The 12,551-nt window shown below is 43.2% G+C and overlaps 1 protein-coding gene across 1 annotated transcript in view; it reads left to right on the top strand.

The window, feature by feature from the left end:
* Positions 1 to 6,154: 6,154 nt before the first annotated feature.
* CRACDL (CRACD like) overlaps positions 6,155 to 12,551 on the top strand; it is a 49,695-nt gene continuing 43,298 nt past the window's right edge. The window contains exon 1 of the mRNA XM_081859216.1: positions 6,155 to 6,353. The gene's annotated coding sequence lies outside the window, so the exon portion shown is untranslated. The remainder of the gene's footprint in view (positions 6,354 to 12,551) is intronic.

Here is a 12,551-nt window from a genome sequence, read left to right as displayed (position 1 = left end):
ACCTAATGTTTTCTGTGTTCTGTACAGATACTAAAAGATAAGGCTATTTGTAACCTGCAGTAGGAAATGAATGGTGGAGGGAGCAGGTTCACCTTCAGTGGCTGATGGAAGGGGCCAGGTTGAGCTCTCATTTGCCATGATGCGCTTCCTGGTATGCAGTAATGAGTGCAGGCTCCCAGGCTCCCAGTGGCTCTTGGTCTCTGCAAATGACAGAGGGCCCAGTGTGCCTCCCTTTAGCAAGGTAACTGGCAGTTGGAGCAGCGTGCATGTAACCTACCTTTGACTAAGACAGGTTATACGGCCAACTTTCAATATAATTGTAGAGTTGGAAGGGACCCAAGGGTCATCTAGTCCAACCCTCTGCAATGCAGGAATCTCAGCTGAAATATCCATGACAGATGGCCATCCAGCTCTGCTTAAAAACCTCCAGTGAAGGGGAGTCCACAACCTTTCTATAGAGATGACTGATCATACAAATCTGTAGCACTCTCATGATGTAGTTTTTGGCTTACGGGTTCAGTATTGAAGCAAGATTGATATCTCAGTTAGGTCTCAGAACTGGCCATTGAATACTGCAGAACTAGGTTCGCTCAAGGGACTCATTTACTTAAGGGGCAAAGTCATACCATGCATGTCCTTAGTTTAAAGCTTATGTGTAACCCTTAACTGGAGACATTTCAGAACGACCTAAAAAAAATTAAAAATCACATAACCTTCTTTTCTCCTTGTGTGGAGGAACAAGACGTACATAAGTTAATAGCTTACTTACCACTTACTTGCCTTTGGATTGCAAACACTTCCAATGAGATTTCCTTCTGTTTCATTGTAAGTAGGAGATAAAAAGGTTCAAATAATCACCCTGATAGCTCTATGCTTTTTTGCCACTTCAAATAAACTAATATAGCAATGCACTGTAAACCTACATGATCAGCTTACTAAGCTTGAAAATTTGTGAAGCTGTTTTAACTGTTTATAAATGAATTGTCCTCCTTTTTTCAGGGGAGAGTAAGTTTGAATAAATAAATATTCTTTATTTATTTAAAGTGTTTTAAGGTGTTTCTAATGCTGTGCCCTTACAAAGTGATATGCAGAGGAGTGAGAGACAAGGTACAATTAGTCACAGCAGAACAGATGTGCAGATTAATGTGAGAAATTGCTGTGATGACACAAACTATTTATGGCATGACAGAGATGTTGCTTGTGTTGTGACCACAATCCAGATAAGCTGGAATTCTTTCATAATAAATCAGCTTAGATGCCTCAACATCACGGGGAAATAGGTAACATACTTGTGTTCAGGGGTAGCCTATTGAGTTGACGTTGGAAAATCCAATGGAAAGCACCCCAAGGACCAGGGCCATCTTTAGCAGATGCAGCGCCGGGGTGCAAATATCCACCCAGCACCCCCAAATTATCACGGATGGAGGGGGGGCGCCAGCCATGGGGAGGGGCACAACTTTCCCCCATGCCACTGCGGGAGAGCAATCCCCGCAGAGGCTTGGGAGGGAAGCTGTGTGCCCGCCAGCCATATGGTTGACGGGGCGCAGCTGGCAGGTGTGCAGGGAAAGGGGAAGTCGCTGGCAAAGCTGCACAGCTCCCTCACTCGCTGGGGCGCCCCTGAGAGGCCGTCGCCCTGGCGCAACACACCACTAAGCCCAATGGTAAAGACGGCTCTGCCAAGGACAATACAAACTATAACAAAAATTGGCAATTTAGCAGCATTCTATATAAATAAGAAAAAAACAAAAATGATAGCTAAAAATCTAGACTCACAGGCAAAAGAAAGACTTGAGAATATTACGGGAATTAAAATGGAAAACAATTAAATATTTGGGGATATGGATATCAGCTAAGACCTTAAACATTTTCTGGGATAACTATGTTAAAATCTGGAACGAAATCAAAAAAGGTGTTGGAAAATGGACTAGAATGAACCTGTCTTTGTTAGGAAGAATATCCACAGTCAAAATGAATGTTTTGCCCAAGGTGATCTATTTATTTCAAACACTGCCAGTGATAAATAGCCCAAGCTGTTTCAAACAGTGGAAGAAAAATGTGACAAACTTCATTTGGCGGGGTGGGGAGAGAACCCCAAATTAAGTATAAAAATCTGACACATGTAAGAGGGGGCTTTGCCCTTCTGAAGACTTTCAGGCTCTGGAGTGAAAGAAGTGAGCTTATTCACAGGAATGCATACTGACCAAGTGAGCAGTTGTATCCCTCAATAAATTATATACATCAACTACCCAGGACTAAGTGCCCCCCCAATCTTTCCCCTGAAGTGCCTTCAGAATTATCATAGAAGGCTTCAGGTCATAAGCATAGCCCTTTAAGCCATGAATGCTATCTGCTGATTGGTGGAGTGTAGGCCAGTTTTCACATGCAAAATTGTTTCTCTTGTATAGCTCATGATTAGAGAAAGTTTGTCTGCTACACTTAAGTATGCAAGGATCTAGTCTAATTGAGCCCTATATCCATAGCTGTCAACTTACAGATTTGAAAATAAGGGACCAGCAGCCAAAATAAGGGACCTGCAGCCTCACCTGTTCCAGGCACTCCAGTCTTCCTGTCCTCCTGCAGTCTGGTCAAACTCATGCTGGGTAGCTTTGAGAACACTGTCCAACCAACTTTGTAACCAGAGGTTCAACTGAATAGAATCTGAATCACATGCACCACAAGGCCTATGCAGCCTCAACTTAAGATGGCTCCCTGGCCTGGCTTTGCACTGCAAAGTTTGCAGCAGCACGTGCAACAAATGGCGTCCAGCATTCAAAAAACCCCTCAGCTTGCATTAACTAGCCACACACAAGACATGCAAGCTCCACCCCCCAGTCGTTCTTAGACTTCTTATTGGGCGAGCAACACAGCCAAGCAACACAGTTGGAGCCTCCCTCCTCCCTGGCCGGCAGGGAAGGAGGGAGAGGAGCTGCTTCCTTTGAAATTTAAGTGACATCATTTAAGGGACATTTAAGGGACATCCATCAATAAGGGACAGCAGCGGGACATGGTGCTGGAATAAGGGACTGTCCCTTCAAATAAGGGACACTTGACACCTATGCCTATATCTGAACAGAGATTTTGGGTGCAAATATATGAGACCTGAAGAAATCTATCATGTAAAAAAACAGCCACACGGATGAGAATTAGACCAAGGCTCGTTTGTTTTTATCTTTTTGTCTCAGTGCAAATGCATTACAGTATTATATAATTTTGCTTATGAACTATCGGTATGGAATTCAGGGGATAGTTTAGACATTTTTCAGGGCCATGTCATAGAAGAGTGGGTGTAGTAGTGGAAAAATATTGGAAAAATAATTGTATTGCTGCAGATTTATTTGCATCCACGAGACTGATTTGAACTCTATACTAGGGTTTCTTCCCATACCATATAATTTTTGAACTCTGCTTTCATTATGGCCTTTTGTGTATGATTATTTTATATTGTGTCTTTTTTAAATTTTTGTAAGTCACTTTTGTACCTTTTAGCTTAAAAACCAGGGATATAAATCATAACAAACTGTCCCAGGTGCGGCTTCTAAATTTATGTTTTTGTGGAAAGTATGTGAGAAAGGATGGGTATAATTATTTTCTCCATAACACTTAGTAATTGAGTTATCAAGAAACCCTATTTCTGTCTCACTGTCTCCATGAATAATTCAATACATTGCACTATTTGCATTGGATAAATTACAGTTACTCTGTCTGTAAAAAAACACACATGATTATCTGCTTTTATGAGGAACCCTTTTCTCATTTTAGTGAGAAGTATATTCTATTAAATTTCCATTTAAGATCTTCCCTATTATAGCACTAGAATGATGGAATCTTTTAATCAGGCAGCTTGCCTTTGGCAGCTTTTCAGTGCTATTCTTGTGGCAATTGAGAGGCTATTCTTTATTTCCAAGACTGAATAACAATGGGCTAGAGCGAAAATGGCGGTGTTGCTTGGTTACATTTCATCGCTTGGGAATCAATGCTCCACATGGCTGGATCCAAACTCCAAGGAGATTTCTCAATAATTTATTAGTGATATGTGAGTGAGTAATGTCATATCTTAATTACTGTAGAAGTATCTTTCCAATTCACTGTGCCAATAAAAGGGTGGGTCCCCCCCCCCCCCGTAAAAGTGTCTGTTTTGGTTCAATGTCACTTTGTCACTTGCCTTACATTTTACTATCCACACTTTGGAGCTCCATGTTTTAATGATACTTTTCTTCGGTTGAGGATTCAGGGCTGACATGTGCTATGTAATATATTACTTTAGCACTTGTTGAAAGAATGTAATTCACATCGGACTCCAACGCTAAGGTTTTCTGCTCAGCTATCTGAACTTCTGAAGCCGTAGAAAGAACTAGGATTACAGTGGTACCGCAGGTTAAGTACTTAATTCATTCCGGAGGTCCATTCTTAACCTGAAACTCTTCTTAACCTGAAGCACTGCTTTAGCTAATGGGGCCTCCTGCTGCCGCCGCGCCACTGGAGCACAATTTCTGTTCTCATCCTGAAGAAACGTTCTTAACCCGAGGTACTATTTCTGTGTTAGTGGAGTCTGTAACCTGAAGCGTATGTAACCCGATGTACCACTGTATAATGTTGTGTCAAGACATTATTCTCATGTGCAAGCAAAAACATCAGAATTGATGAAAAAAAGAAGTCGTTTTAGGTGTGTGTGTGTGTGTGTGTGTGTAGCACTGTAATGATGGACTGTATAGTCTCTGTATCATTTCAAGGAATTTATTGTGTTCTTTCTTCACTTGAATTCCATAGATTCCAGGAGATGCACTTGTTTCTAAGCAAGTGAGTTTGACGGTCTAGTTGCAGTGCTCTTATTTTTAAATCTGTTCAATTAAAAGTTAATTGAGCAAGTTCAGAGTTAATAAGTGCACTCTGATACTACATCCAAACTAGGGATCGTGGTTTGTTTTGCTCCAAACACACCAAAATGATAACCCAAGGTTCTTGACTTTCTGATCATGATTTATTTCCCTAAAAGCAGGTGGCTGGTGTGTTTGGCAAATTTCAGACATTACAGTAAACTGTAGTTAATGGTTTGCTATATATGAGCCAATGTGTTTGGGCTGGGGGTCAGCAGGTACAAATCCCTGTGTAAAATCTGCCCCCCATTGCCAATACAGAAACAAGAGAAGGGCAGAGAGGGAGAGACATTTCTGAAATTATTTGGGTACCAAAAGGGGCGAAGGAAGGCGTCGTGACACCTGGGGCGGGCATCATGACGTAGGGTGCATGTGCGGTGCATGCGCTGTACGTAGCAATGTTGCACATGCGCTGTATAGCGGTTTGCCACCAGCGCCGTACAGATGTTGCCGGGATCCCTCCGGCGCCACTACAGCTGCGAACGGAGGAGCCTCCATTCATGGCTGCAGCCGTGAGCAGAGGATCCAGGTGCTGGCAGCAAACTGCTATACAGTGCATGGGCGTCATCGCTACGTACAGTGCATGCGTGCGACGCCAAACATGTGCTGTACTTAGTGGTTTGCTGCTGGCGCCGGGATCCTCTGCTCGTGGCTATAACCATGAACAGAGAATCTTCCAAAGGCGGCTGCGGTGGCGTGATGGCTGCTTGCGCTGCCATGAGCCCCCGCGGGGTGACTTCTTCTCACCCCCGCAGGCATGGAACCCGAGGCGTGCCGCCCCCCATGCCTCCCTGTTGCGACGTCACTGGGTACTAACAGGTAACTTTGGGTAGTGGGAGTTGTGGCCTTTTTCACAGATTAGCCTTCCATCAAAAGCAGTTGCTGATGACAGATTTAGGGAAAAGGCACAGGAAAACAATAAAACTGTTAAAAAAATAAGTGCAAACATTTAATCCTAGTGGAATTTCCCCCTAATTTAGTTCTTTTTCAAATTGACAAAACAAATCCCTGCATGATACCTGTTGTTTTTTCTTTGCACAAAGCCTGTTACTAAGTTTGTAATTTCGTTTTGAGGCTCCCACGTTATTTTTCAGGATATGTGCAAGGGTTTATATATCCTTTATTTCCAAGGAACTGGGAAGACTGTATAAGCTTCCTGGGCAACATCCTCTACTCTAAGAATTCAGGTCAGGAACTCCCTCCCTGTTTCCTAGCAACTCATAGTGGTGCTTTCTCCTTTGACTGTGAAATCATTCAGAGGCCGAAACCGGGATCATTTGCAGGGCCCAAGGCAATATTGTGCATACACTTGAGACAGCACAGTAGCATAGCATGACGTCTGACTTTCTGAAAAGGCTGTGCCTCTTAGCTGTGCCTCTTAACTTGAATGGACTCAACATTACGGTACTTTGGAACCCTTTCCTGTGAACTTGAAAGTACTAGCCTTTTGCTTTTATTCCTCCTCAGTTGATTGGCAAGGTGAGGGGTTTGTCTCTAAATGCTTGTAGCCCTTCATGTTTTACTGAATCTTACAAAACAAAATACTTATGCAGGTAAGCAGTTGGAGAGAAAGTGCTGCTATTGATTTAACTTGTAGGATAACTTTGTAATGTGTTAATGGATTTCTTGTTTACGCAGGCAAATAACACTGAGCTGTGCAAACATTGTTCTGTTGTATTTAGTTTCATCAGGTGGTCCGTCACTTTTGCTTGTTGCATCCATAGTGCAGAAAACAACCTTCATTCTGGTTATAGGATATGTTTAGTGAAAAATAGCTAGCATTCAGTGCTAAGCAGCTTTCATTCCCTCCACAGAAAGTGTTACATTGGGGGTTATAACAGTATATTTGGTGTAATTATTTGCTCCAGTGATCGACATGAATTTCTGTTCTTTTAAGAATACTTTGAATTAACTGCTTTTCAGCTTCATCTAGCTTATTTACTTTATGATTAATGGAATACAGACTGTTCTTATGTTTACTTTTTTTTTAGTTTACAAGTATTTAATAATTGCCAAAAATGTATTAAATACAGCCTTAAAACTTTTGTTGTTGATATCCAAAATGAATGCTCATCTAGATGATTAGTCCTGTAACACCCTCAAACTACTTTAGCCTTTGCAGAGTGGTTTCATAAGGGAAAGTAGTGCGGTAGATAGCCCACTGGTAGTAGAATTACATTTCTGCGAGGTTTTAGCTTTGCCAAGTTAGGAGTAGAGCGTTCCTCACTACGGGGAAAATTGCAAACTTGCGCACTTATCTGCTAGAGAGAATGAGTATGTTGTGAGCACAGAATATGAGAAAGAAAAGGGAAAAGTTTTCTTTAAACAGCTGCATGATCATACATATATTTTTTGGTGCTAAGGTAGAAAGGGGTCAACCTCTGAAGGGTACACACCCACCTACCCCAGAGTGGATTAGGTTGGCTTTTGTACTGCATGTCAAGGTCAAGGGTGCCCACGACACCTTCTCTCTGCTTGTGTGGACTGCTGTCATGGAGCTGACATCAGCCTGTTTGTTTAACCCCTCATTGATATGTTTTGACCTAGTCCTTTCATCTATGCATATTTTTATTGTTAAATTGCCTAAAGAAATTTCATAAGAAGTGAGTCATAGTGAGAATGAAATAAATTAAATGATTTTAACTCTGCTCTTCAGCCAAAAAGACTTGCAGAACACTTATTGGGGGGGGCTCAAGTCCATGGGCCGAATTCGGCTTGCCAAGCCGTTTTGGACAAACCATGGCCACTTTCCCCCACGTGCTGTGACTAAAAGGAAGATTAACAGCGAGCACTCGCTGCACAGCAATGGGAAAAGGTGTAGCATTTTAAAATAATAATCGGGAGCGCAGATTCTTCCTTTGAGTTACCAGTTTGAATTCAAGCTGGAGATGCAAAAGATCTCACTCTGCAGGGGCTTGCTTGCAAGCACCGCTCGGTGGTTTTAGCAAGCCCTGCTGAGATGCACCATGGAGTTCCTTAGTGCAAGTGATCCTTGCTCAAACCAAAGCAAGACTTCTGCAAGCCAGGTGTTTGATGGGCAGTATCATGCTGCTGCTGTAGTAGTAGTTCTCTTTGTTTTTTTTTAATATAATATTTATTGAAGTTTCAAATAAGACAGATACACAAAAAGACAAAGAAAACACACAAAACAAGTATACTTTCAGTCCTTATTTTCTTATACCTTATTTCCCACGACTTCCTCTCGCCTCCCCTTCTTGTATTCCAGTTCCAAATATTAGTTCAACAAGTTCTTAAGTTTTTTACCTTATTTCATTGTTATATCAGTCCTTCTACTTAAACCCTTTTTCCAAGGTCGACCCAGATTCCCTTCCACGAATTTCCCAATTTTATATTAATACCAAACCAAAAATAAAAAATAAGAAATATATAAAAAAAAGTATTTATACAACCTTTGGATTGATCAAACCCCACCCTCCCTTTCCCGGTTTCGATCCCCAAACCAATGTCCATCAGTCCATATGCTATCAGCCTGGCGATCTCACATCAGAGGCTTTTAAGTCTCTCTCAGTTCCTCTTTGCTGGTTCTTTGGATAGTCCTTCATATTAAAGCCCAAGTCTCGGAGGAGCACAATCCCAAAAAAGTCCATATTTCTTCCGGCCAGGCCTCCATGTTTAGAAGAATTGATGAATTTAAATGTCCCAAGCGCTCGAACATCCATCTTAATCAAATTTGTAATCCACAAGTCTTCAGGTCTCCTTCTAGATAGGTCTCTCCATTCTTCCTTCTCCAATTCAAGCCAAATCTTCATCACCCAGTTCTTATTTTCCTTTGTGACCTTCCTGCCAGGCCTCTGGCCTTCCTTAGCCTTCTGCAACATTATAACTCCTCCTTCCTTTCCCTCCAGATCCTCATATTTCTCTTCCACTTGTTCCACTTTCTCAAGTTTGTCAAGTTTCTTTTCCTGCTCAGCTGCAAAGTCTTTTAGTTCCGCTACAGGGGCTTTTGGTTCAAAGACAAAGACTTGAGTCAAGTCCCTTCCATTTCCAGTAAAGTTATTTACTGTTTCATTCAGTCCCATGACCCCTGTAGCCAAAATATTACTTTGTTCTTGAAGCTTTCCCAAGAGATAAAAAGTCTTGTTCAACTCAGTGAGTATTTTTCCACTTCCAGCCATTCTTGCAGTGTCCCAAAACCCCCTCTAGAGGGATTATGGATATTTACTATCCTTCTAATTCCAGTCCCAAAAACAAAATAACTTATTTTTCAACGATTTATAACCAACATGTAACAAATCCAACTGGCAAAGGCAGCAAAAACAATGTTACTTTGTATTCCCCAACTTTGACAGCTACTTTTGACAGCTGTCAAAGTCTTCTGTATCTTTCCAACACGCTCTCTCGCTGATCACTCCCGGGTCCCGGGGGGTTGCGCAGCTCTCAAAATCCACTCTTATCCTCCAGCAAAATTACTTATACTGTCCAATCGTGAAATTAATGACTTTGTTCCGTTACAATGAGAGATACTCTCTCGACCTTAGTTATTTAGTCCTTGCTTTAAGTTGTCTACAAGAGGGGAAGACGGACTTCCTTTTTGTATCTTCCCCGGTCGTTCCAAATTCAAAGAAAAAATTTCCTTTTTAAGTCCAATTTCTGTATTACTCACGGGTTGTTGCTTTTTAGTTCGAATGTTCTCAGGAAAAAGTCAGCGCTCTCCGTCCATGGCATGCGGCTTCACTCAGCAGGGGAAGCAGAGGACTCTCAGCACCGCGCCGCTCCCGTCCCCCGTTCCGAAGCCTTTAAAAAGGCTCCTTCGCAGGTCGGGGGGGCGCAAATGGTGCCCGCCGAGTCACCAAGTCCACAGGCTTCTGCGCCTGTGGTTTCTAAGGGTCCCCGCGTCGCCGGCGCGGCAGAACCCGATCCCTGCAGAGCCGATTCCCTCCGGAGCTCGGAGGGAATCCGCCATTAGACATTGGCGCTAACCCGGAAGTCCCTGTAGTAGTTCTCTTTGGAAGAGGACCTGGAGTCCAGGCTCTCTGACTGTGGGGATCCCTCTCCTCAGCAAGACAAGAACTATGAGGCAGAGATGAGAGTACCTAAAGAGTGCCAGCTCATGAAGTTGTATGACAGGACAATGACTAAACACAGCAGTAAGGGATGAGATGGTGCTGTGGTCTAAACCACTGAGCCTCTTGGGCTTGCCAATCACAAGGTCAGCAGTTCGAATCTGCATGACGGGGTGAGCTCCCATTGCTTTGTCCCAGCTCCTGCCAACCTAGCAGTTCGAAAGCATACCAGTGTGAGTATATAAATAGATACTGCTGTGGCAGGAAGGTAAATGGTGTTTCTGTGTGCTCTGGCTTCCGTCATGGTGTCCCATTGCTCCAGAAGCGGTTTAGTCATGCTGGCCACATGACCTAGAAAGCTGTCCGTGGACAAACACCAGCTCCCTTGGCTTGAAAGCGAAATGAGTGCCGCAACCCCATAGTTGCCTTTGACTGGACTTAACTGTCCAGGGGTCCTTTACCTTTTTACCTGTCTGAGAGCCAGGCTCTCCTCAGTAGCGGACTGCTTGTGAGGTGGCCTGCTTTTCATGAGTAGACCTGAGCCTTGTTAGCCCAGATGACTGGCAGCTGTGCAGATAGTGGGGCTCAAAGAAGATCTTGTATAAAAATCACCAGTCTCTGCTGAAGAGTTGCTGGATCAATACCTGTTCATCAGCTTCAGGAACCACCTTGATGTTCATACTGAATTTCCCTGACCCTGAATTGTGTCTTGACCTGTCTTACCTCTTACTGCTGTGGGCCCTGACCTTGGCCCCGGGGTATCGCTTTCTGCTTTGAACCTTGGCTGTGGATTGTGACCTAACCTTTTGCACCTAGATACACCCTGTGGAAAACACCCACAACCTGGTGCCACTGGGGGTTCTGGAAAGAGGGCAGGTGGGGGTGGCCCTGTCCACTTTTTGAAGTGGTGCATGGATACTGAGGAATTGCAAGAGCCACCCTGCTAAGCAGATCCTATCCCTACCCCTGGTTTACAGCAATCAGTGAGGTAGTCCCTGTCTTCAGGATTAGCATCTTTGCCATCAGGGTTACAGCCTAACAGAAATGGCACAAAAGGAAAAAAGGATTAGGAGGGAGGATGAAAGAAAGAAAAAGCAAACTCAGGGATTTCTTCTTAATTACAACGCTCTTATAAGTGTTCTTTTTAGAAGGGAGTGGCAAAGCAAGATCCCTGCAGCTTCTCCTCCATTGGCTGATAGATGGGCCAGGTTGCTCTCTCCCTTGCCATAATGTTCTTTCTCGGAGTCGTTATTTTATGTGCAGCAACTTTTGCTCAGGTGCCTTGAGGAGAAGGAATGACTGTTCAACTAGCTTAAGACCATTATGTAGCTATGCACCCTGTCTTCTGTGCAATCTCAGGATTTAGATCCCCCCCTAACTTATTATTGTTGGTTTGTGGACTTCCCCAAGTGTGCTGTTAACATTATCTGATTACGTCAAAGGCTCCTGTGATTCCAAATTACCGCCACAGGATGAAATTGTGTTGCATCTCTGTATGATCTTCAGATTGGCACTGCATCATTCCAATTGACCTCTATGTCAAGTGCCACTGGTTTGATCAATCACTCTGACCAGAGATGCAGCAGGATAGCCTCTGTTCATTGGAGACCACGTCCAGGGTTTCTGCATGAGCCACTGTTGTGGGTTTGCTGCTTTCCAGGAATCTTAAGAAGCTGTATTATACCATTGGTTGATCTAGTTCAGTTTATTTGCATTGACAGGCAGTAAGTCTCTAGGGTTTCAGATTGGTTTCTTTCTCAGCCCTAACCTGGAGATACCTGGAACCTTCTGTATGCAAGCCGGCATCCCATCACTGAGCTTTACAGCTTTCTCCCACGAATCACCATGTACCCCCTGATCAGTGACTCATCTGGAAACTGCAGATTGGTTTCACTCAAGGTGGGTAATTCTGACTCCTACACCCTCTGAAATTACGTACCCAGCTGTGTAAGAATGAAGCATACTTCCAATTTTTAATTCAGAAAAAAAATCATATATGCTGTCAAACATTTGTACAGTACTTCAGTAAAACAGGGAACATTGTGTTTAAATAGTGCGTGAGAGTCTCTGGCAATGTGATCTGTTTTAGGTCTGATGCTCTACTTACGCCTCTGGCAGTCTGCTACACACATAGGATGACTATTGTGTCAACTCCTGCTATATGCAGTGATATATGCTCACCATAAACACCTCCCTTGTTCTCTTTTAACGGTAATGGTGTCCACCTAAGAAATGTCAGAACTGAGCTCCTGCTGGAAAAAAATCCCTGGTTATCTATGTGTACATTCTTCAGAAGTGGAAATGGCCACATAATGTTCAAAGAACTTAAAAAATGCATAATGATGGACCATCGAAGAAGTTAAAAGTGGGTAGTAATGCATGCCGATAACAAAAAAGAGTTTAAAAAATACTGTGTAGGACCATGCAGTACTGCCATTTTAAAAACTGCCTTTAGATTTGGCTTGACTGCTAACGACTGATACTAATTCATCGGCAGGGAAGACCAGTTCAGAATGCAGGTCACACCTACCTGCCAGGGTGGAGGCTGGCTGAGACCCGTATTCTGTCTGAGAGATTGAGAGCATCTTGTGTGTCAAGAGAAAGAAAGAAAAACCTGGTAGTTTTGAATTTCGGAAGAGGAGAAAGGAGCCTT

Source organism: Podarcis erhardii (assembly GCF_964252035.2).
Source record: "Podarcis erhardii genome assembly, chromosome: 4".
Lineage (NCBI taxonomy): Eukaryota > Metazoa > Chordata > Lepidosauria > Squamata > Lacertidae > Podarcis > Podarcis erhardii.
Note: the sequence above shows the minus strand (reverse complement) of the source record. Positions and strands in the feature narration are given on the sequence as shown.